Below are 25,441 nucleotides of genomic sequence, written 5' to 3'. Positions count from 1 at the left end.
CAACATAGAACATTTATGGAGAATGAGAGGGGGTTTGGTGTGACTTACAAGGAAACAACTCCATGCGAAGGAACTTTTTGTTCTTAAAGGTTAACATTTCTCTGAAACCCTAGGATGGAATTAGTTCATGTCAGAATTGCAACCCTGATTTTTAATTGGTTGAAATAATATGTGGCTCCAATGTTGCTTAATCTTCAATATACTATAATCAGTTATTAGACCAAACTGTTCTAGATGTGATGTAAACATCAGGATTATATGCACATCCCTTTGAAGCAACTGGTATTGGCCACTGCCAAAGATAGGATACTGACTCTGAATTGGACATCAAATACGATCCACTCTAGCAAGACCTCTTTTCTTACAGAAGCACAAATAAATGAATAGTAGTGCACTAAGTGAGATAATTTCAACTCCTACACCCAGCATTATGTGATCGCATGAATGCATGAGATAAAATAGTCAAAATTGCTTAACATATTAATATAACTTATAGGGGTATTTTGAGATTTACCTATGAAGTAAAGCCATGAGATCCTCAAAATAAAAGATGTGCTGTATGTATAGTACATTCAAAGAATACCAGCAAGGGATCAGGCATAATCTTTTCTAATTTCAAACTGGAACATTCTTATTTTGTGCTGGGTTTTTAATCATATGGCCTAGGGTATGTTTACATGGCAAATAAATAAAACTAAAGGCTCCACAGAAGCAAGTCTTGGAGCCTAGGTCAATTGACTCAGACTCAGAGGACTCATGCTACAGTCTAAAAATAGCAGTGTAGATGCTCAGGCTGTAACCTTGTCTCTGAGTCCCATCTCCCCTCACTAGGTTTCAGAGCTCAGCATCTATGCTGCCATTTTTAGACTTGTAGCATGAGCCTGAATTGGTGGATCCAGGCTTTGAGATACACTGCTTGTGGGTTCTTTTTTATTTTTGTAGTACCCTTAGAATATTGGACAATACTGAGGATGACAATTTCAGATTTAAGATCTCTAGTAATACTGGTGCTTTAAAGTATTAATGTCCTTAAGACTCATAGTTATGTGTGAGTTACAGAGATCAGCGCATGGCAAGAATATAAAATATGGCTATTTATTGAATGGTCTCTTGCTATCCTGATTGTCAAAGAAGTTCTAGGAATATTGAAAGAATTTGTATAACAAATCTATTAGCTGGAATTGAAAGCTGAAGATACAGTAAGACTTCTAGGTTTGTAGCCCCCAAATTTACCCATGTCACTTGTTCCATGGCTGCAAAGTTTGTGAAAATCATTGGATGTGATTTTGTTTATTTTTAAAAAACAAATGCTTCATAGCATTAGGGGGTTTTAAAAATAGAAGCTTAATATGCCTGGATGACCCTAGGATGCTGAAAGAAAGAGATATATAACAGATTGTCTTGCGGTTCCTAAGATGATGATGATAAACTGCAACAAGTAAAATATTCCTAAAAATACTCTGTTTCCTGAAGCATTTGTAGATGAATAAGACACCTGCTTGCACTGAATACCAAGACTTTAAAAAAATTACGTACTTAACTAAAGAGTAGCTGCATCTGAAACAGAACTTGCAAAACTTTGGCCCAAATTCTGAAAACTCTTATGTATGTTCTTAACTGTAATTCCAGATCAGTTAAACACATGCATAAATATTGGCAGGATTCGGGCCTTTAATAGTTGCTTTTTTTACCAAAAGCAAAGCCTTATATTAGCTGAAACAATGTGGGAGATGATGGAAGTGAGGTAATACCTTTTATTGGACCAACTTTTGTAGGTGAGACACACACTTTCAAGGGACCAACATGGTTACAACTCTGCCCTGAAACAATATGGGCATTTTGAAAATTACAGGAGCTCTACCAGCTGGGGAGTGGCTCAGAGAGATGGAAATGAACAAAGTAATTAAGCTAAATAGTGAAGTTCAGTCACTGGCTATGGCTTGACATTTTCTGACAAGCAAAACATTATAACAATGGGGCCTATTCTGCTCCCACTGAAGTCAATGGGAGTGCAAGGCTCAAAGTCACTGTTCTAGGCGAGACTTCAAAATGATTTTAAATCAAGGTTTCAACAAGCCTGCAACATTAAATCCAGTAAGAACTATGTCAGACTTGGAAGTAGCGCTAGATAAATATTTTCCAGCAAATATTGGTTTTTAGAACATTTACTTTGGCTTTGCTTGTGCTCCCTTTATGCAAGCTCATTTTGTGATTGTTATAGGAGCACAACTATCAGTGGAAAGTGGATTTTGAAGCTGAAATTGACCTGGAAAGCAAACTTTAAACTGTTTGTATAAAACAGTCACTCCAGAAACCTGATGATTATAGTAAAATAATTGCACTCATTCAAATAATGTACAAAACCAGTGCCCTGTGACTTATTTGACCACTCATAACTGTACAATACAGCTCAAATTGCAAGCCACGGAATAAACAATTTGCACACACAAAAATCATCAGTGAATAATGACAAGGATTTAATAAACTCAGGACAATTTTGACCAGTTTGCAGAATGTTCATGATTTTATTGGCAGTATAATAATGTACATGATTAATTGATTTATTAGCTTTCCTCAAAAGTCTGCCTGTCAGACTTTTAAATGGTGTTTTTGAGTGTGAACGTTTGTGGTTTTTCCCTCCCTCTCTTATTTTTTTCAAAGTGAAATTTCCTCAGTTTCATGTCTTCTTTCTCAGTACACAATCACATCACACATATTATTGAGCTTGATATGGTTTCAACAGAAATTAACTAATTTAACTAAAAGGAAATAAATAATTAGGAACAAAAGATATGTGGGATCATCTTTTATTAATATGAAAAAGACCATGTACCAAGGGTAAGGAGCCTGTGAAGATGAGCTAGATAATAACAAGTGTAGCCATGTCATGATTTTGGAAAACCAGGATATGTAAACACACTTGCTGAGACATTTAAGCTAAAAGCATGACATAGAAGCCTTGATGTTTCAAAGACAGAAGATGTAGGTTTAAAACAATGACTATAAAGCAGCAAGGAAATAGACTAGAGGGTGCGTACCATTAAGGGACAGATCTCTCCCTTTTTAATATTTGTTTCTCCCTCCAAGGTTATTAAGTACTCATCATAAAAGATAACTGAGTGGGGGGAACTACCCCTATAAAGTTGTCCATTAAAGTAAATGAAATGAATATTATGTTCATTTTTGATATGATGCATCCATTTCACTGATCTCAGAAAGAGTAGCTGATAAATTGACTTGTTTAAACACTCATTCAGTCATAATGTGCACAAAAGCAACTGTTCCTCTGAAAAACTCTGTTGTTATGATAGAAAGCCTGAGGTAGCAAAATCATAGTTTGCTTTGCATGAAGGTAAGCAGAGTTTGCTATGAAGAGCCTAATCCTGCTTTCCCTGTTCAGGCAAAATTCACTCTCCCATCTCTATATCCTTCCTTTTTTCTTTTCAAGCATTTGAGGAAGTGAGTTGTATCTCATGGAAACGTATGCCGTAATACATTTGTTGGTCTTTTAAAGTGCTACCAGACTCCTTGTTGTTTATTCTCAGTCAAGAAGTGATCCAACCTGTAAAGGCAAAACAGAGGGCTATAATGCAAGCTCATATTAAACAGAGGAAGGGGAAACCAGAAGATGTACATCCATTGATTTAGGCTAAAAAATTCACTGCTTTTTGTAGATAAAAATACACATACAAAACCTATTATGCACATTTTCATGTTTCTCCTTAAATATCCCTGAAAACTTTCTCTCTCTCTCAAAAAAAAAAAAAAATCCTCCTATCCTATTTAAAGATGAAGACTGCTTCGTGAATTAACTAAAATGTGAAATTGACCAAGACCAGTCTCCTGTTGTTTTCTCTGTTCATTTCACTCCACTTAGACAATTAAGTGTGACGCAGAGGAGGGGCATGTGAAGTGTGTGAAAGCACACCTCTCCCACAGTTCTGCAGATAAACATGCTCTGGACGGCCAGGGGAAGGCAGAAGCGACGTGCTGCCCGAACCTCCCTACCCCATGTTCTGTCTGGCTGGAGGAAGGCTGGGGCTTATTTCCCCACTTACTTGGAGGATCATGGGGGGTTCATTCACACCTTTGTAGTCCACATTTACAAAAAAAGCATCCCCCCTGAAATTCCTGCATACAGGCCTGGATTTGGCATAAAGGGTAAAATTAAATTAGATTTTACTAGTTAGTATAAGTTACCATCAATAACACAGCTAAGTATTTTTTGTTAATATACTATAATCTGGAGAATGCCTTTGTCAAACCTTGAGTCAGTGTTGCACATCTTGTGTAATGGAGAACAAACAATGGGCAAACCAGGAGTGGCCTGAGGCGGGCTGCGGCAGCTGGCGCCCTAGGCGAAACGCGTGATCGGTGCCCCCGCCAGCATGGCCGTCAATGGAGTAACGTCAACATCGGGCGCCCCGTTGATGGCAGCGCCCTAGTCGATGGCCGAGTCGGCCTATAGTCACAGGCCGCCCCTGGGGCAAACCATTATACTTTTTTGTCCTCGTTTTCAGTGCTTGCTATAGGAAATTTTAAAAGATACGTGGAGACAGTATTGACAGGCTCTAGTACAATGGTTGTGACCCTGTTTTAATGGGGTCACTAGGACTGGCTTAGACTTCTTGGCTTAGCCTTCTTGTGTCTTGCTGCTAAAACCCCCGGCCTGGTGCTAAAGTTCTTGGGCTTCAGTTTTCATCCCCTATTCCTTCTCCCAAATTATTATATTAAAATGAGACTTTTTTTTTAAAAAGGTAATATGTTTAAGATTCTTTTATTTGCCTTTGGGTTTTGAGTCTTTGATATTCACATTTTCAGGAAATTCTTAACCATGAGAGCTAGAAATTTGCAAGGAAGGAGAGAGAGACTGCTGCTTGTAGTGCTTATTGTGTAGACTCTCTTTGTCAAGCTTCAACTATTTCAAAGCCTAAAAGAAAGAAATAGTCTTGCCTGGTTTAAAATATTGCATTTGTACACAGAAGTTTTCTTTAGCCACCATATCCTAAAATATATTGCTAGGTTCTTTACAAACTTGTTAAATTTTTTTTAAAAAATAACTGAATTGGTCATCATGGTAATTAGTTTTAAAGAAGGGACAGTTGGAAAAGAAACTATTAATTTTCTCAGATATTGGGTTTCAGAAGAATGGTTACACCAAAATCCAATCAAAGCAAAAAACAAAACAAAACAAAGGCACAGCCCACTGAAAACACAACAAAAATATGATTTTTGTTTTCCTTTTTAAGGATGACGGAGATACTACAAGAAACATATACTTATGCCACCCAAGCTGGTCCTTTGATGGCTTTAACCAAATGGGATGCTCTATTTTTATGGCTCTCATAGTGTTTTTGTAATGGGTGCACTCTGTCACCATAAAAAAGCAAAAAATGTGAAATGAGCCAGTTGTGAAATTGCCATATTTTTAACTTTTCTTTCCAGAAGATACCAATGCAGGTTTGAGCACATCCTTATTGGTAATAGATTAGCAATATATTTTGTACAAGATACACATTCAGTATTCAAAAATTTAGCTGTAGTATAAGAATTTTAAGAAGATCAACAGAAGTGGACAGGGCTTCTTTAGGAGGAAAGCAATTCACTGTAGTGACAGACCATATCTGGTGGCAATGATTCGTGTAACTCATCTCCTAATGGCACATTAACATGCATATGATTATTGTAATTTGACTTTAGCAAGGTTCATAAACCATTACAGCTGAGTGCAGCATTTGATTTCATGTCCTACAGCCCCATTAGCGGTGCCAATAAACCTATTGTAAGGAAAATCTCAGTTGTTTCCATAAAAATACAGGAACTCCACACAAAATTAATGCAAAATAATTCATCTGTTTTAGTTTAAGGGAAGATTGCCCTAGTGGAAATTAAGAAATAGACATTGGATTTGGGAGTCACTCTAGAAGTTGTTGTCTCAAATACAGTACATCAGTATGAATGAGACAGTCTTCTTTTAAAAACAAGAGTATTCCATTTAAAGTATGTAACCATTTCTCCTTGAAAAATCTGTTTTAAGGAATTTAGTTTATTTTCATGATATAATTTGGATGAATCAGGAAAACCATTAAAATAGGAACATCATGAAATAATCTAAACTTTTATCTGTTCCATTAACCCAATGGGATTATTTTCCTTGAGTGGAAAATAATACGTCTTTTACTTATGGAGAGAACACTTCTATTACTGTCTTCATATGATCCATTCTGAAAAGATAGTCAATTCTCTTCACTTAAAAAAAAATCAGTCAGACAAGGAATTCATACGAAACCCACCAATTTCTCAGAAAACCATCACAATGTGTGGATTTGAGGTAGGATTTTGCTTTTCTGTATTAGATTAAAGAATCTACACCGAGGCTTCTGAGGATGTGTCTGCACCTTAGGTTGGGTGTGATTCCCAGACAAAGCAGAGAGACATACTCACACGAGCTCTTGATCAAAGTAGGACAGTAAAAATAATGCATCCATGGCAGAGAAATTGCCCCGAGTATATATCTTTCTGAGACCAGAGACACAATAGATTATAAAGCCAGAAGAGACCACTGTGATCCTCTAGTCTAATCTTGTGCGTAACAGAGGCTGTGGGAAGTCCCTGAATTAATTCCTTCTGAACTAGAAGATTCCTTTTAGAAAAACAGCCAACCTTGATTTAAACATGGCTGGGGATGGAGAAACTCTCATAACCCTGGGTATATTGTTCCAATGATAAAATATCGTCACTGTAAATAATTTGCACTGTATTTCCCATCCGAATGCATGTGTTTATTATTCCATTGGTACCCCAGCCTAACTGCAGTGTATGTTTTTGTGGGGGAGAGATGAGTCACTCTGACAAACAACTCAAGAATAGAGAAAATGAACAGAAGTCTGTCTGAGCCAGACCCAGGCTTGTCACCTATAAATTGAATTGCCTCCCTACATGTTGAAGGCCACTCCGAAGCTACAGCTAGTGAGGAACATAATGGCTCTTCTACTTAACATGCTGCCTGGGGCAAGCGTTGCAATGCCACTGCTCCACAGACTGCTCTAATCTATTTGCTCCTGACTGCAATATGAAGTGTGGCTGGGGATATTAAGCCCCTTAGCTGCTTGAGAGACCATCTATCTCCATACATGAGAGCTGAGATCCACCAATGAACTCCTGTTCATGTCAACCAGCAAAGAACATCTAGGTGCTGAGGGCAGGATGTTTTTAATAGAAGGCTTAAGGCGCCAACCCTGCACTTGCAAATATAGGAGCATTCAGATGCTGGAACCAGAACAGGGCCTGTGTTTGTTCTTTAGGATGCACTGCAGAGTCCCTCAGCATTTAGTGTGTCAATCTTGGTTGAAACTATCCAGTGGAATGGGAAGCTGATTCCCTTCTTGCACTCTTTGTACACTAGCATAACTCCCTTAACTCTGTTGGTGTTACTCCTGATTTAGACTGCGGTAAAGCAAGGTATGTAAGCACATGCCCAACTTTAAGCATGTGAAGGCCTACTGAAGTGAGTGGCAGTTCTTGCGAGCTCAAGCAAGATAACATCTCTCATCAAAGTGAGGCGGTGACCCACCCCGTGAGAGTCATTTAAAATTAAATGATGTTGTACATGGTATAATAATGAACAGGAAAAAAATCAAACACTCTTCATTTCATACAGGCACATAAACTAAACAATACAAAGATAATATAGTCCTAATATTTCGTTAGGAGCCCACAGGATATGAAATTAAATTAGAAGTCTAGGAAAATAAAGAATGCTGCAGTTTGATTACACCATGCTGGATTATCTTTGTAATTATTTTGCTTGGAGGATTTTAAAATGCACATTGCGTTGTCGGAAAGATTAGACAGGGAGCAAGAATTTAAGTAAATATTCTTAAGAAGAAAATCCCACAAGCATACTAGAGCATTTCTTGGAAATTTGGCAAGGAGACTAGTAAAACGGAAAGGATAAAACATAACAAGAACGATGGGAAAGATAAGCTTGGGAAGAGCTTGGGAAGGGGTACAAAATACATGTAGTAAAAACCCAGCTGCTTCTATTTCATGTAATATATTTTCACAGACATTTGAAGAAACTGGCAAGAAAACTTATTTGAAGAAGAAATGCCAGCCTGAAAGAAAATAAATATACACAAGTACTAAAAGTACAATAATGCTAATAATAAAGGAGGGATATCTCTGTGTGATCTCCGATAAGCACAATTTATTTATTCATAATTAATTTCTCTCTTGTGACAGAGCCATGGGTGAGGTTTAAGATAATTTTAGGTCCAAATCCTGTGAATACTTATTAACTTTAAGCATGTGTGTCATCTCACTGACTTCACTGGGACTACTAACATGTGTACATGAGTAAATGTCTGTTCTCATTTGCACTGGTGCAATTCCACTGATGTCGACAGGGTTATACAGACGTGGTTGGGAATGAATTTAGCCCTTAGCAAATGGAGGTAGCAAAGACATATTCTGTCATCATTCCTTCCCCTCCAAGCACAGGAATATGTTCTACTGTATATTCACCAGTGCTTTATCCAGCGTTGATTTACATGATTCAAAAGATGGGGATTCTGCTGCCTCTTATAAGAGATTTTTGCAGTCACACCTCTCTCTTTTGGTTTGATGAGAATTGCATACCATGCACATCTCTTTGTCCTGGCACAACCATACTCTTATGTTGCATGAAGTTATGATAAGAGGAAGCTGCATACCAAATTTGGTGGTCCTACATCTTACTGTTTAGGGGGAATTCCTGAACAAACGGGTTCAGACAGACACGCACACAGATGCACAAACACTCTCAAATAGACAGTAGATTATAGTATTTGGTGATTCAGATTTTGATAGCTTTGTATTTTTTAACTAAGTGTCTGATTAGGAGTTTAGAATGAAGATGATTCTTTCTGTGCTGGTGTATGGATTTCTCTCCCAAATTCTCTTTTCAGGCTGAAATTTCATTTAGTGTGCGTGACGCTCAGTGGAGAAATAGTGAGCTATAGCTGATAAACTTGCTGTCTTCCTTTGCCAAGAGGTGAATTTTGCTCTGTGCAATTTATTGTTGTCTTATTTTGGAAAGTGTGACAGAAATTGGTTGTTTTGACTTAGTGCATGAGTGATCAGAGGTTTTCACCAGTAAAGACACTTCTTGGCCCTTTTTTTTTTTTTTTTTTTAAAGCCTGAGTAATATAAAAATGGTTTGGATTTAAAGTTTCAGCTGTAGCATATAAGCAGAGCAGTTTTTGATTAGGGCTGCATGTTTTGTCAAAAAATGACTTTTACAAATAAAGGCAGATTCATTGCAGTGATTCACTGGTTAAAAATAGACAGAACCCTAAAGAATCTGCAAACAATGCTGTTAGTTTGGGACCCAGCTTCTGAAACCCTTACTCACACCTTGCTCTCTGAATGATCCTACTGAACTCAATGGCAGTGCTGATAGAGCTATGCAATGCGGATTTGCTCCTTAATCAGGAGTTATAAAGTGAGTACAGGCAGTCCCCGGGTTACGTACAAGATAGGGACTGTAGGTTTGTTCTTAAGTTGAATCTGTATGCAAGTCGGAACTGGCGTCAGCCGCTGCTGAAACTGATCAGTTTCAACCGCTGCTGAATCTGGACACCAGTTCTGACTTACATACAGATTCAACTTAAGAAACCCAGGCGTCCCCAAGTCAGCTGCTGCTGAAACTGATCAGCGGCTGATTCCAGGAAGCCTGGGGCAGAGCAACTTTGCCTCGGGCTTCCTGTAGTCAGCCGCTGGTCAGTTTAAGCAGCGGCTGACTTGGGGACGCCTGGGGCAGAGCAGCTGGGGTGCTGCCGGGTTGGTCCGAAGCTGCGCTGCGGGACCAACCTGGCAGCCCCCAGCTGCTCTACCCCAGGGGTAGGCAAGAAAAGCCTGGTCTTCTGGGGGGGGGGCACTAGCTGCATCCCCCCCCCCCAGCAGACCAGGGAGACGGGGATGGCGGGACCGCCCAAGTCCTCCATGGCTTTGCTCTGTCTCCCTGGTCTGCTGACCTGGGAGACGTGGAGTAAAGCTGCAGAGCACGCGGGCAGCGGGACAGTCCAGGTGCGCCACGGCTGTCCCACTGCTGGCGTGCTCCAAGGCTTTGCTCCCCATCTCCCAGGTCTGCAGGGAGATGGGGAGCAAAGCCTTGGAGCACGCCTGCAGCGGGACAGCCCGGGCGCACTTGGGCTGTCCCCCTGCGGGCGTGCTCTGCGGCTTTGCTCCCCGTCTCCCTGGTCTTCAGGGAGACGGGGAGCAAACCCTTGGAGCACACCCGCAGCGGGACAGCCCAGGCGTGCCGCGGCTGTCCCACTGTGGGTGTGCTCCGAGGCTTTGCTCTCCATCTCCCTGGTCTGCTGGTCGGGAGACGGGGAGCAAAGCCGCGGAGCACGCCCGCAGGGGGACAGCTCAAGCGCACCCAGGCTGTCCCGCTGCGGGCATGCTCCAAGGCTTTGCTCCCCGTCTCCCTGCAGACCAGGGAGATGGGGAGCAGCTTTTCTCTCCCCGGAGGACGGGGGCCGCGGACCGCGGCACATCTGGGTGTCCCGCCGCTCCCGTCCTCCGGGGCGAGAAAAGCCCCGTTCGTAACTGCGGATCCGACATAAGTCGGAACCGCGTAACTCGGGGACTGCCTGTACTAGCTGAAGTTTTAGCACATGCTGCTGATTTGCATGTGTGTGATGATACTTTAAATGTATAAGAATATTTAAGAGTTCTTTTTAAAGTTATAAGCAACTAATTAGATACATTGCATTGTGACTTGTAACCACACTCTACTCCACTGCAGGACCAAGCACTGTAAGCTGGAAACCTATAATTGTAAATCAAATCAGGTGCCAATCTAGAAGTCATAAGTGGTGTTAAATGTAAGTTGAACTTGTGAGTGTGAGGATTGCCTGTAATGATAAAAAGAGATGGTAGATGAGATCTCTGCTCTAGCTAATTTAGGGTACTGTGGTCTCAATAAACCATTTGGTATGAATCATAAAAAGATCTTGCAGATCTTTACATTGCCTTAAACTCTCAGACTGTTCACTTGTCCTTCAATCCTAGTTTGATGTGCCACTTAAATTTCTCGTTTGAAGGAAGGTAGAAAAGTCTTCTCACATGTCATGTGTCCTCAGAGCATGTCATTTTTATTCCCCACAGTAGCAAAGAAAAGCTTTCATTGGCGAGTCTTACATACAGCTTCATAGCTAATTTCCTGACAACTCTGGTTTTATTCCACTGTCTTGCACATCTTTTCTTTCTAATTCAAGAGATTGTAGTGTTTGGATGGATGCCAAAGGCTCAATTGAAGTTGAATGGTATTAAATTTTATTTAACAGAATAGAGTGAAATCACCATCATTTTCCATTCCACCTACTGGTCCAGGGCACCTTTCTTTTTAAAGTTGGGAACTGCCTGCCAAGTCTGTTCACTTTGACAAATAATCTTCCAGCATACTACCAACATGGAAAGAATGGCAATACCAATCTGATCAATGAGGCAAGCATAGAAAGCAGAAAGACATTATTTATATTCTGAAATAAGTGATTGTTTGACCTCTGCTCCTCATTCATGGAAGTGAGCTGTGCTCCCCAGCAACATCTCACTGTGAAACCGCTGCTGTTCTTCTTTTTGCTGGATCGGAGCCTAAAAGAGCAAGGTGATCATTCAAATCTTCCATACTTGGCATGACAGTGATAGGATGTCAGTCAATGCATTTTAGAAGACTGGTGCCTTCACTTCTCTTGGACCCATCTATTGTACCTGTGAGGAAAGCACTCGCTTGGAGGCAAATAGGAAGGCATTGGTGCTCTATCCATCAGAAAACAGTCTGGGAGGCAGGAAACCTGGGATTGTTTCCAGTCTGGCACTGGCTCACTACATAACCTTGACTACCTACCCTTCCCCAAAATGGAGTTCATGATGATCTCTCTCTCTTTGTGAGGCATTTTACTGTTGTTATTAGACTCAAATATTTGTTCTATTAATCAGAAATCATGACATTCTTTGCAAACATTGCTTAAACCTCACAACATTCTTAAGAGGTAGGCAAATGCCTATAGAATTACAAATAAATCAGTAAGATTTTCTGAATTTTTCTCTTCAACTTAGTGTTGAACGTTTTAGGAAATTCTCTGCCTATTCCTTTAGTCTAAAAGACAATTATATGTTTGATCAAACATATAAAGAAATGGTCCAGTTTACACAGTAATGTCATAAGAATGGCCATACTGGGTCAGACCAAAGGTTCATCTAGCCCAGTATCCTCTCTGCTGACAGTGGCCAATGCCAGATACCCCAGACAGAGTGAACACAACAGATAATCATCACGTGATCCCTCTCCTGTCATCCATTTCCAGACAAATAGAGGCTAAAGACACCATTCCCACCCATCCTGGCTAACAGCCATTAATGGAACTAACCTCCATAAATTTATCTAGTTCTTTTTTGAACCTTGTTAAAGTCCTAATCTTCACAACATCATCTGGCAAGGAGTTCCACAGGTTGACTGTGCACTGTATGAAGAAAAACTTCCTTTTGTTTGTGTTAAACTTGCTACCTATTAATTTCATTTGGTGACCCCCAGTTCTTATATTATGGGAACAAGTAAATAACCTTTTTTAATTCACTTTTATCATACCAGTCATGATTTTATAGACCAATATCATGTCCCCCCTTAATCTCCTCTGTTCTAAGCTGAAAAGTTCAAGTCTTTTTAATCTCTCTTCAAAATGTCCAAATATTTGAACCATCTAATCAATTGCTTAGACTTTCTTCACTGTTTCCAAGACACCAAGAATGGTGTAGATGCTACAGGACCAGGCCCTCCTTGTTCAGTTCTTTTGGGACAAAGTTACTGTACCAGTCTTAAGATTAGAAAAGTATCATTTTGAAGAGCAGGCATTTTTTCTTATTGGGGACTTGGTGTAGTAATATTTTGACCCTACCTTACAGCCACATAGGTCTTATAGTATATAGGCCCATATACTGATAAAGTCTTCTCCAAAGCATTTTTCAGTGTGAACGTCATAGCAACCCCAAAGCAATTTTTAGTGTGGATATAATAGCAACCCCATATATCTCCTAATATTACACTGGCTGTTTCCTGTCAATTGCACTCTGTTTAGAAATAGTCTTTTTGCTGGTGATTAGTCAGGGCTCAATCATGAACTCAGCTCTGCATCCAAGCAGCGGCATGTGTAGTGGAGTAAGGGGGCCTCTCCCTCAGAAAGACCACATGCTGTTTTAGGGAGGGAATAGCAAAGATTGGCAGGGAATGGCTGCCTCTGACAGGCCCATGATGCTAACCTCCATCAGCTACTCCTTACGTTTTCAAACAAGGACCTTGAGTGTGAAAGCGGCTATAGAAAAGCAGAGTGTTTTTCATGAAACCTTGCAAGCGGAGCATATGCCATGAAGTGACACATCCTGTTGGAGAGCTGCAATATTTATCTTGTTGCTTATTGCCTATTTACTGATCAGAATATTTTATCTACTTGTGTGACTAATCTAATCAGTAAATATAGTATCTTCTCAGAACTCCGATATCTGGCATCTGTATCCTCAGCATCATGGTTTGATTAACTCCCCTGAGAAGGTTCTGAAGTGACCCTTTATTTTTCTGCACCAGTGACTGTCCTGCAGTTCCGTGTTGGAGGTGATGTGTATTAGTCTTAGCACTTGTAGCAGCTGCTCATTTTAAACTTTCTCCTTTTTAATAATAATGAGCTAATCCCACATGTACTGCCCTTCCTTCACTGTTAGCTAGGGGTTCATTCGGAAGCTGAACAAAGACATGTGTAAAAGTTTGTCCCCATAAATCCCATCTCTTACCACTAGTTTTGATACCACACTAGTGCCTAGCGGGCCCCACCAAGAACTCCTGAGTCCCAGGCCAAAGCCCTCATCAACAAATGACACTGCCTTCTACAGCAGATGTTAAAAAGCTATGATATATACCCAGTTGTTTTCAGCCCTCCTCTCTGCTTTCTTCTCCCCTGAAGATGAGCTCCTCCTATCTCTCAGCAAACTTCTGGGCAAAAAAACCGTCTAGAACAATGAAGACCTTGTGGCTTAGGTTTTATTACCTGTTTTTCTTGGAGGACACATCACTGTGGTGTACAGCGATTCTTATCCACCACAGAACCTTGCATGATCTGACTGAAATCTGGTGAACCTACAGGCTATGTCTACACTGAAGGCTTTTTGCGCAAGAACTGTTTTACACAAGAGTTTTTATGCAAAAGAATTTGTGAAAGAGCGCATCCATACTGCATGTGCTTTTGCACAAGAGCGTCCGTGGCAGTGTGGACGCTCTGTTGCGCAAGAAAACTCCGATGGCCATTTTAGCCATAGGGCCTTCTTGCGCAAGGAACCCCTGTTGCCTGTCCACACTGCCTTCTTGTGGAAGAGCTCTTGTGCAAGAGGGTTTATTCCTCGTGGGGAGAGGAATAATTCTTGTGCAAGAAGTCCTGTTTTCCAACACTTTACTGTAAATTTACTTGCGCAAGAACACGCGTGCAGTATAGATGCTCTGCAAGTTTTTGCACAAGAACAGCTCTTTCTTGTGCAAAAAGCCAGCAGTGTAGACATAGCCACAGAGTAGATGCAGGGCAAAGTATGGCATAAAGCAGTGACGTGAAAACTTTCCCCTTATTATTCCAGGACATTATTGTGTCTTCCCACCACTTACTTGTCATCTGAAGAAATCCCTTACTTGAGCATTGCTGCTGCTAGAGGCACTGCCTTCAGAGCTGGGTGGCCAGAGAACAGTGGACGTTGGGTGGGGATTTATGTTGTTTGTGGTCTGTGAGGACTATTTATTTTTAAATCCTGCTCCTTGTCCTGCCCTGCAATACCCATTCTGTTGCTGCTCATGTCCTGGGGAACCTGTGGGACCCATGGGATCTCAGTTTCTTTGTGCCGCCAAAGAACCTCTTGTGTGCTCCATAGTTTGAGCACCATTGGTATAAGATCATGTGACTGTAACTATCCATGGAACACAATCTGCCATATGATAAAGAGAGATTGCCTAAGACCTCTTTGGTGGCCAAAAAAACAGAAATAATCAGTTCTACAGAGATGAATGGAATTATACTGGATAAAATTAAAGAAATAAATTGTAGGCATAAAAGGTACACTAAATAGGGGCCCATATCTCCCAGGGTATTACATAGTGACAGAACAAATTTGAAAGAAGGTGCTCACAGTAAATATCTTATTACCAGCAATATTATATTTCAGACAGTTCAATCCTTTCTCTTCTCCAAATAGGGTCAAATTCTTTGGTCTTTGAAAAAAAGTGTGTTTGAAGTGTTGTCTGAGGTCTTTATTATAAACAGCTGAAACATTATTTGAGTAATTGTTATTGTTGTAATTTAGTAAACCAGTTGAATTATCTCCACACCCTGAATTATAAGAAAAAATATCAACAAATAGCTTCTTTAAAACAAATTTCTGCAAAGACAACACTTCACAATGTGAATTGGAGAGCATGAATTCAATCTGCTTTTGATCCAGACACCAAAACGCTGCCCTAGCTTTTAACCAATGGTGAACATAAGTGTTGCACTTTTTGCATTAGATTCCTCCTGTATGGAGTGGAATGTCAATATTCATTTTTTATGGAAAAGCAAAACATATGGGCTACGTCTACACTGGCCCCAAATTCCGGAAAAGGGATGCAAAGCAGGTAAGTCAGAATAGGGAAATCCGTGGGGGATTTAAATATCCCCCGCGGATTTAAATAAACATGTCCGCCGCTTTTTTTCCGGCTTGGGGAAAACCCGGAAAAAAACGTCTAGACTGGCGTGATCCTCCGGAATAAAGCCCTTTTCCGGAGGATCTCTTATTCCTACCTGAAAGTTTCCTACCTGAAAGTAGGAATAAGAGATCCTCCGGAAAAGGGCTTTATTCCGGAGGATCGCGCCAGTCTAGACGCTTTTTTCCAGCTTTTCCCCAAGCCGGAAAAAGAGCGGTGGACATGTTTATTTAAATCCGCGGGGGATATTTAAATCCCCCGCGGATTTCCCTATTCTGACTTACCTGCTTTACATCCCTTTTCCGGACTTTGGGGCCAGTGTAGACGTAGCCTTCGTGGCAAGAACAATAAAACTTGCATAGCAGAAATGAATCACATCAGTGAAACTTGACTTTCACCATTACTGCTATTTATTCATACCAGCTAGTAGTTAGCACATTAGGGCCTGAAACAGTTCATTGAAGTCAATAGAAAGACTGCTATTGATTACGTGCTGAGCTCTCAAGTCTCTAGAGATTTGGCTTGTGATCCTGCTGTAGGATATAGATGACAATGAATTTGATGGTCTCATTCTAATCCATATAAATAAAAGCTGTATTTTGGCTTGATTTAACAGCTTCTCTACTCATAGGCAGTCATGCTAGCAGTAACAAAGGTGTTGCAAATCAAGACAGAGGGTCTTTGGACAAACAATATCTGCCTGAATCATAACCCACACAAGGCATAGTAATGAATTTGTCACTATCATTTTGTGCTAAGTAAATTCCTAAATTAAAGAATAAATCCTTCTGAAATATTATATCCACATACATCCTCAGGAAGATTTAAGAAGACGCTGTTAGCTTTTCATTCTATGTTTTTCTCTTTAGGATTTGTAGTCTTATGGTTTCAATATTCATTGGTCTTCTTTGTATTTTTAATCTTTTGAGCATCTCTGAAAGCATGAGGTTTTCATGAGGTTTTCTTTTTTTTTTTTTTTAAGCAACCGCTGCCTCAATCTAAAGGGGTGTGTGTGTGTGTGTGTGTGTGTGTGTGTGTGTGTGTGTGTGTGTGTGTGTGTGTTATTTATTTTGAATGAAGGGGATAGTTTCAAACAGATTATAACTACATCAAGACAAATTGAATTCTAAGTTTACCCAAGTGCCTGTTTCTAGTGCTTTCGACTCATGAATGTATGGGTCTCTGCAGTAATTAACGTTAGAGAAATGTGGAGCTAATAAATGTCTCTTAAAGGTGAATGGAAAAGCATATTTTTAAATAATCAGGAAGGATATTGTATACATACCCATATGAGCAACAGGATATATATCTAGATTGATATGGCAAATAATTAAAAGTAAGTATGTGCAAAACTATTTCTTCTCATACTTTCCAGTCAAAGCCTGAGTTCATGAGTCCATTGAATCCTTAAAGCCCAGAGATTTTTCCTGCATTTCTTTAGGCATTTGGTGATGAGGACATTTCCTGCAGGGGAAAATAATATGAAGATCAAGTATGGACAGGTAAGTAAAGGATGATAAATTTTAACCTGAGACTATACAGGCTGCTCTGGTAGCGCTTAACTTTATTACATGAGAAGTCCAACAGGCTTCAGAATCGGGTGTCACCATCAACCTCAGAGGGACAACTCATGTGTAAAGTTACTAGCTGTGTAGGCGCTTTGTGAAAAGACCCTATCTTTTTCACTTCATTGAGGGAATTATCTATAATTCTTACTATTTTAGGTACTTATCTGGTTTCAACCACCAAAGTGTCTGAGCACTTGCCAATCTTTAATCTGTTCATTCTCAAAGCACTCTTGTGAGATAGGGAAGGACAATTCTCTACATTTTACAGATGGGAGAACCAAGGCACAGAGAATCACTTTCTATGGGTCCTAAGGAATGTCTGTGGCAGAGTAGGGAATTGCACCCATGTTCCAAGCTAACAAGCTTCACTGAACCATCCTCTCCCTGTCTAGCCACAGGCTTTTCTCTGTGTGAGAGTGGGAAGGGGTGTCCAACAAAGAACATAAGAACAGGGTCAGACAAAAGGTCCATCTAGCCCAGTATCCTGTCTTCTGACAAATTGTGCTTTGTCGTAAAATCTGCCATGTGGAGGTATACTATTAAACAGGTTTCTTTATTTGTGACACAAATTGTTTAGATGATGATGCTGAAAGTGAACATTTTCCATGAATTAAGGCCTGGTTCCTACATAATGTACCATCTTGTTAACAAGAATTCAGGCACCAGTATCCGACCCCACTCAGAGGAAACAGTCTGTTTTTCATTTAGTGTACACATTTTTGAAGTTCCTTAACCCACCTGTTTATAAATCATACCACAGAATCTGCTTCTAATCCCAAATGTATCTAAAAAGTGGTAGAAGTCTAATGGGAAATGTGTAGCTATAATAAATGTGCTGTTATGCCCTGTTGAATTGTAGTGTTTATTTTGATGACATAAACAAGCAAATAGCCAAGAAAGGTCACAGTTGCCTGGGACATTCCTGTACATACAAAGTGCATTGGTATAAATGCAATTGAGACTAGTGAAATATAACCATTCTTTCCTTTATAGAAAAGTCTTATAGAATTTAACAATAATGTTCTCTTATTCTAAAAATGGAAGGAATTTAATAGATATAGCTATAGTGAGTTTTTGGTTTAATCAGGGTTATGTGCATTCCAAAATTCATTAAGTTTGCAGAAGGATTTAGGTTTGTGTTTAAAAAGCAACATTTCTAATCCTATATGGTTATGAAAGAAACTATCCAAACATGAAAAGGGGTTCATCTGATGCAGTGTATTGTTCCTGAGATTTCAAAGAGCCTGAAGCAATGGGTCTGAGACATGTGAATTGTTCCCTATATATCTCAACAGGGATGTAACTTTGAAACCTATGTTAGTTATAATGTCAACAACGTTAGCAATTCAATTTTCTATCAGGTCAGCAGAAATATCCTGCTAATATGTTTATGCTATAATCCCAAACTGCCTCACATCTTTCCAAGACCCCAAAATTGCAGCTATCCTCCACCCCACTATTAAACCCTAGGTTGCCTCCTACCAAATTATCAACATAGCCAGCTTCCACACTGAGAAATTCTACATTGCAATTATCTTTCAATACAAGGTTCTTTAGCACACTGAAATTACAAAATGTGGGGCAGGGCAGCACAAAACAAAGATAGGGTGAAGATAAAAGGGAGGAAAAGTAGGCAAAGTCATGGCAGGGTCTACCTCAGACTCCCTAATCGGGAAGAATAGTTGAATGAAGCACTTCTAGAAGTAACAACACATGTATTCAAAACACAAGTAATAATGGGGGATTCTGACTACTCTGTCATGGGTGGAAAAATAATATGGCAAAACCCAGAATGCCTAGTAAGTTCTTGGAATTTATCACAGACAACTGTTTGTTTCAAAAGGTACAGGAAGTTACAGGGGTAGGGGGAAGTGAGGCAGCCATTTTAAACATCCTTTTGACTAATGGAGGAATTGGTTGCAGAGCTGAAAGCTGAAGGCATTTGGGTGAAAGTGATCATGAAATGATCAATTTCATGATTTTAAGGAAAAGGAGAGCAGCTGAGTAAGGACAATGGATTTAAAAAATACATTATATTTTCTTAGTTTAAGACCCTATGGGAGGAAAATTTAAGGGGTAAAGAAGTTCAGGAGAACTGTCAGTTTCTCAGATACAATACAAAAGGCACAACAGTAAACTATCTCAGAGTGAGGGAAGGATAGAAAGAATAGTAAGGGGCCAGCATGGCTCCATCAGGAGCTCTTTAATGACCTGAAAATCAAAAAGGAATCTTACAAAAAGAGAACATATGGACACATTGCTAGAGATGAAGAAAAGCACAAAACACTAGCAGAAGCATGTAAAGAGAAAAGCATGAAGGCTAAGGCACAAAATGAGTTATGCCTAGCACGGCATATAAAGGCAGTAAGAAAAGGGCCTATACATACATTAGACGCAAGGGAAAGATGAAGAAAAGTGTAGGTCAGGGGAGCCATCCCGGGCCCCTGGGCAAGGTGCAGAAGATGGTTCTGTGCTTCCAGAAGGGGCAGGGCCTCACGCAGAAGGGGTGGGGCTAGTGTTTCCTATAAGTTGAATGCTTCCGGCAGCCAACCAGGAAAGATTCAAATGCCATCCAGCTAACTAGCAGAATGCCCACAGCTAGCAGCATGTGATTCCATGGGTGGTGCACATCCGCACATGCCTCTGTGCACATAACAAAATGTATTTCGCACAAGAATGGAAAAATTGGGCAGGGCCGAGGGCAACTGGCCCTCAGTGCCACCTAGACTGCACCCCTCCCCCAAGCGCTGCCTGGAGCATGCTGCACAGGGCCCCCACCTCACCAGGAACCCCTAAGAGCCACCCAGTGGCAATTTAAATGAACAGGGCTTCGGACTGCAACAGCAGCGGTCAGAACCCTGGGTCCCTTTGAATCACTGGGCCCTGGGGCAGCTGTTCCCTTTGCCCTCTCCCCCAGTTGGCAGGCCTGCTGTAGGCCCTCTACTTAGTGGGAAGGGCAGGCTAATAAAAGATGACATCCACGAGACTGGAGTGTTAATACCTATTTTTCTTCAGTCTTCACTAAAATGGTTAATTATCACCAGATACTTTACACTAGATTAACAGCATGAGAGGAGAAAAAGAGAAAATAGGGAAAGAACAGTCTAAAGAATATGTAGATAAATCTAGACATAGCCTTATATATATTCGAGTTGTCAGGGTCCAATGAAATTAATTCTAGGGCTCCTAAGGAAGTAGCTGAAACAACATGGATTCACCCAGGGAAAGTCATGCCTGATTAACTTGATTGACTTCTATGCCAAGGTAGCTGGCTCTATGGATACGGGGAAGGTGGTAGATGTGATATACCTTGACTTTAGCAAGGCTTCTGATATGGTCTCCCACAGAATTCTTGCCAGCAAGTTAAGAAAGTATCGATTGGATAAATGTTCTGTCAGGTGGACAGAAAACTGGCTAGATTGTTGGGCTCAATGGGTAGTGATCAATGGCTTGATGTCTAGCTGGCAGTTGGTATCAAGCAGAGTGCCTCATGGATCGGTACTGAGGCTAGTTTTCGTCAACATCTTTATTAGTGACTTGGATGAGGGGATGGATTGCATCCTCAGCAAGTTTGCGGATGACACTAAACTAGGGGAAGAGGTAGATGTGCTGGAGGATAGGCATAGGGTCTGGAATGACCTAGATACTTTGGAGATTTGGGCCAAAAGAAATCTGACAAGGTTCAAGAAGGACAAATGCAGAGTCCTGCACTTGGAAGAAACCCATGCACTGTTACAGGCTGGGGACCAACTGTCTAAGCAGAAGTTCAACACAAAAGGTCCTGAGGATTACAGTGGATGAGAAACTGGATATGAGTCAACAGTGTGACCTTGTAGCCAAGAAGGCTAACAGCATATTAAGTTGCATTAGGAGGAGCATTTCTAGCAGATCTAGAGAAGTGATTATTCCCCTTTATTTGGCACTGGTGAGGCCACATCTGGAGTATTGCATCCAATTCTGGGCCCCCCATTTCAGAAAGGATGTGGACACATTGGAAAGGGTCCAGCAGAAGGCAACCAAAATGATTAGGGGTCTGGAGCACATGACCTATGAGAAGAGGCTGAGGGATTTGGGCTTTTTTAGTCTACCGAAGAGAAGACTGAGGAGGGTTTTGATAGCAGCCTTCCACTTCTTGAAGGGGGGTCCCAAAGAGGATGGAAATAGGCTGTTCTCAATAGTGACAGATGACAGAATGAGGCGCAATGGTCTCAAGTTGCAGTGCGGGGAGGCTAGGTTGGATATTAGGAAAAACTACTTTATGAGGAGGGAGGTGAAGTGCCTGTAATGGGTTACCTAGGAAGGTGGTGGAATCTACATCCTTAGAGGCTTTTAAGTCCCAGCTTGACAAAGCCCTGACTGGGGTTGGGGTTGGCCCTGCTTTGGGCTGAGGGTTGGACTTGGCGACTTCCTGAGGTCTCTTCCAATCCTATGATTCAATGATGATCTTTAAGAGCTTATGCGGGATGGGTAAAGGGAAGCCAAGAGGACCGGGGGAATTAGAACTTGGATACCTGGAAGAACACTGGATATTTGTAATCAGCTAAAAGAAAATAGCCTTATAAGGAGCAGCCATAATGGATTTGTCAAGAACAAATAATGCCAAATCAACTTAATTCCCCTTTTTGACAGGGATGAAATGGGTGTATAACTGGTTGAAAGATTTTACTCAGAGTATTTAGCACTGGTTTGCTGTCACACGGGAAGAGGTTATCTAGTGAGTTCCTGCAGGGGTCAGTCTTGGGTCTGGTAATAGTCAATATATTAGCATGAATGACTCGAATAACAGACTAGATTTTATAAAATGTATGTGTGTCACCAAGATGGAAGAGGTCACTTTGGAGGAGAGAGTTAGAATTCAAAACCACCTTGACAGATTGGAGAATTGGTCTGAAATCCACAAGATGAAGTTAAAGACAAGGGTAAAAGCACTTCACTTAGGAAGACAAATGCATAACTACAAAATGGGAAATAGCTGGCTAGGCAGCAGTACTGCTGGAAACTGTTTGGGGGTTGGAGAGGGGCATTGTGGAATAGGAATCAACAGTATAATACAGTTGCGAAAAAAAGCTAATAACATTCTGTGGTGTATTAGCAGAAGTGTCATATGTTAGGCACGGGAAGTAATTGCCCTGTTGTATTTGGCACTGGTGAAGCCTCAGCTGAAGTACTGTGTCCAATTCTGGATGCCATGCTTTAGGAAAGATATGGACAGATTAGAGAAAGTCCTGAGAAGAGCAACAAAAACCATAAAAGGTTTAGAATCCCCAAGCCATGAGGAAAGGTTAAAAGGACTTCTTGAGAAACGAAGATTGAGGGGAAACCTGATGATAGTCTTCAGATATGTTAAGGACAGTTACAAAGAGGACAGGAATCTATTGTTGTCCACTGAAGGTAGAAAAAGAAGTACAGGCAGTCCCCGGGTTACGTACAAGATAGGGACTGTAGGTTTGTTCTTAAGTTAAATTTGTATGTAAGTCGGAACTGGTACATATTGTAGGGGAAACTCTAGCGAAACATTTCTCCAGAGCTCAGTTTTATTCTCCCACACCTCACTTCCCTCAGTCCTTTATTCTCAAGCTGAGGTGTCTGCTGAGAAAAGCTGCTCCACGTCTCCCTGGTCTGCTGGGGGGGGGGGAGAGGGCGGGGGGCGCTAGCTTCGCGTCTCCCTGGTCTGCTGGGGGGAAGCAGCTAGTGCGGGGTTGCCTCACCCTGTTTGTAAGTAGGGATCCGATGTAAGTCGGATCCATGTAACCCGGGGACTGCCTGTAATGAGCTTAATCCACAGTTAGGAAAGTTTAGGTTAGAGATATTTCTCTCTATAAAGAGAGTTAAGCTTTTGAACAGGCTTCCAAGTGAAGCTATGAAATCTCCTTCCTTGGTGGTTTTTAAAAACAGGTTAGACAAGCTGCTGTCCGAGCTGGTCTAGTTTACTTGATCTTGCCTCAGCTTATGGGGCTGTACTAGATGACCTTGAGGTCTCTTCCAGGCCTGCCTTTCTCCGATTCCATGCATTATTTATTCTCATGTTTAATTCATTATAGATGTCCATTTAAAAAAAAATCTGAACTGCCATAGAATCTCCAGTTTGCACAGGAATGCTGCCGAATGCAGAGGTCTGGATTTATGTTGACTTTGTCTTGTGATGTGCGGGTCCATACTTGTTGTATGGACCATTTGATAGTACTCGAGGGACATTTATACCCCTGCTATTGAATGGTCCAAACAAACCCCATAAGAAAGCACAGTACCCAGTGTCTGTTAAAATCTAAGTGACTAGAGCAGGGATAAAAATAACTTACATTACTTTCAGGTGCTAGAACTGTCTTATTACAACTCACCCCCCACCCTCCTGGCCAGGAGTTGGAGGGGTTTGCGATACAACAGCACCCGTAAGAAATTTAAGTGTGGGATGGAGTGTGGGGGGCTTAGAGCAGAGGGGTGAGGTCTGGGGTGAGGTGCAGGAGTCAGGGCAGGGGGCTTGGGATGGGTGTGGGTGGGTGGGGGGTGGGGGAGCTCAGGGCAGGGGGCTGGAGGAGTGTGTGTAGGATGGAGCATGAGATGCCAGGCTAGGCGTTGGAGCAGTCCCCATTGGGGACCCTGTCCCGTGCTGCTGCTGTTTCCAGCCAAATGAGAGCTGTGAGGGCAACGCTGTTAGGGTCAGAGGGAGGGGAGAAAAGGATTAATACCCTGCTCCAGCCGGCCACTTTCTTATGAGTACACCACACTAGGGTGCACTGACTTGCTTTCACCCCTCAACTCGAGTTAAAATGTTTTGATTCCATAGAAATAGTTTTTACTACAGAAATCTGGAGCAAGGAGTTGGCAAGACAGAAGAAAATGTGTGTTATAGGGAGAAATTCATGTAAGTGGAGGGTCAATGAAAATTACACTAGTTCCTTATGGTTTCCCACATCCCTTTGTCTTTTGCAGTGTGTGTGTGTGAGAACTTGTGTGTTTTCTCCACTTGTCTGTTGAAGCAGCATTGAGCCTACCTGTATTTCCACTTTGCCTTACATCCCTCAGCCTAGTTGCTTGCAGTGCAGTGCAGTTCCTCAGGGCATAGGCCCCAACTTTCCCTCTAGTTGTGGGGTGTTCAATCTCCTCCCTTGCCCCAACCCCATTACACCCTATGCTGTCTCTGCCCCACCCCGATTCTGCCCCTTCCCACAAGGCCCTGCTTCTTCCTTACTTCCTCCCTTTCCTTCCTGGTGCTCCCCCAGTGCTGATGAACAGCTGTTTCATGGTGGGCAGGAGGTGCTGGGAGGGGAAGGAGTTAGTCAGTGGGGCCCCAACAGACAAAAAGCACTGAGGGGAGGGGAAGAGGGGGAGCTGGATGCCAGTGTGTGCTGAACACAAGCTAATTTTTCCCTGTGAGTGCTCCAGGGCTGGAGCACCCATGGAGTCAGTGCCTGTGGCTCTAGGCCAGACCTTCCTTAGCTTACATAAGTGAGCTTAGCTGCACCAAAGCCAGCTGAGCCTCTACCGTTTTACTCCAGATGAGAAGGTCTGGTCCTCTGGTATTCCACCCGAGGCCTACTTTACCAGAAATGGCCATTTAAGGCTGTGGGGAAGAGGGGTGGACTCCTCCTAGTGATGGATTTTTGTATTCTTCAGTTGAAGGATAGTGAAGCATTGTCCTGTCTCTATACAGGAAAGGACTGTACAAAGAGAACATGCTTTTCCTCTACAAAAGGATAACAGGAAAATCCAGGATGGCCTCATCTTTCTTGACCTTGTTTCTTAAAAAGCCTGTTGTGCATTATTCTGCTAACTCTACATGCCCTCAAACAGTTTCCAAGCCAATCTTCCCTGGCATGCCGTTCAGCAGACCTATCACACGGATACTTATTTGGGATCCAAATATCCCTTTCCTCCTGCACACGCCTTGACCACTTTCTCTGTGAGCCCTGAAATGCTGACTCATGGAAGCAAGGCTATAGAGCACTCTGTCTATGATACAAATGCTATGTCTTAGTTGCTTGCAGCTGCTAGCTCAGAGAGTTTTTATTGTTCCTCATTATGCTTCCTTGCCTTTCCTTCTAAAGACCAGCGTCACACAGTTGCGCCATTTCCTGGCAGGTTCAGAGCTATGCCTTTCAGCACTGTGCTCTCACACACA

General features: G+C 41.6%; 1 protein-coding gene across 3 annotated transcripts in view; it reads left to right on the top strand.

The window, feature by feature from the left end:
* Positions 1-25,441, top strand: part of GRK5 (G protein-coupled receptor kinase 5) — a 264,271-nt gene that overhangs the window by 2,498 nt on the left and 236,332 nt on the right. The window lies entirely within an intron of this gene.

This window comes from Pelodiscus sinensis, chromosome 8 (assembly GCF_049634645.1).
Source record: "Pelodiscus sinensis isolate JC-2024 chromosome 8, ASM4963464v1, whole genome shotgun sequence".
NCBI lineage: Eukaryota > Metazoa > Chordata > Testudines > Trionychidae > Pelodiscus > Pelodiscus sinensis.
Note: the sequence above shows the minus strand (reverse complement) of the source record. Positions and strands in the feature narration are given on the sequence as shown.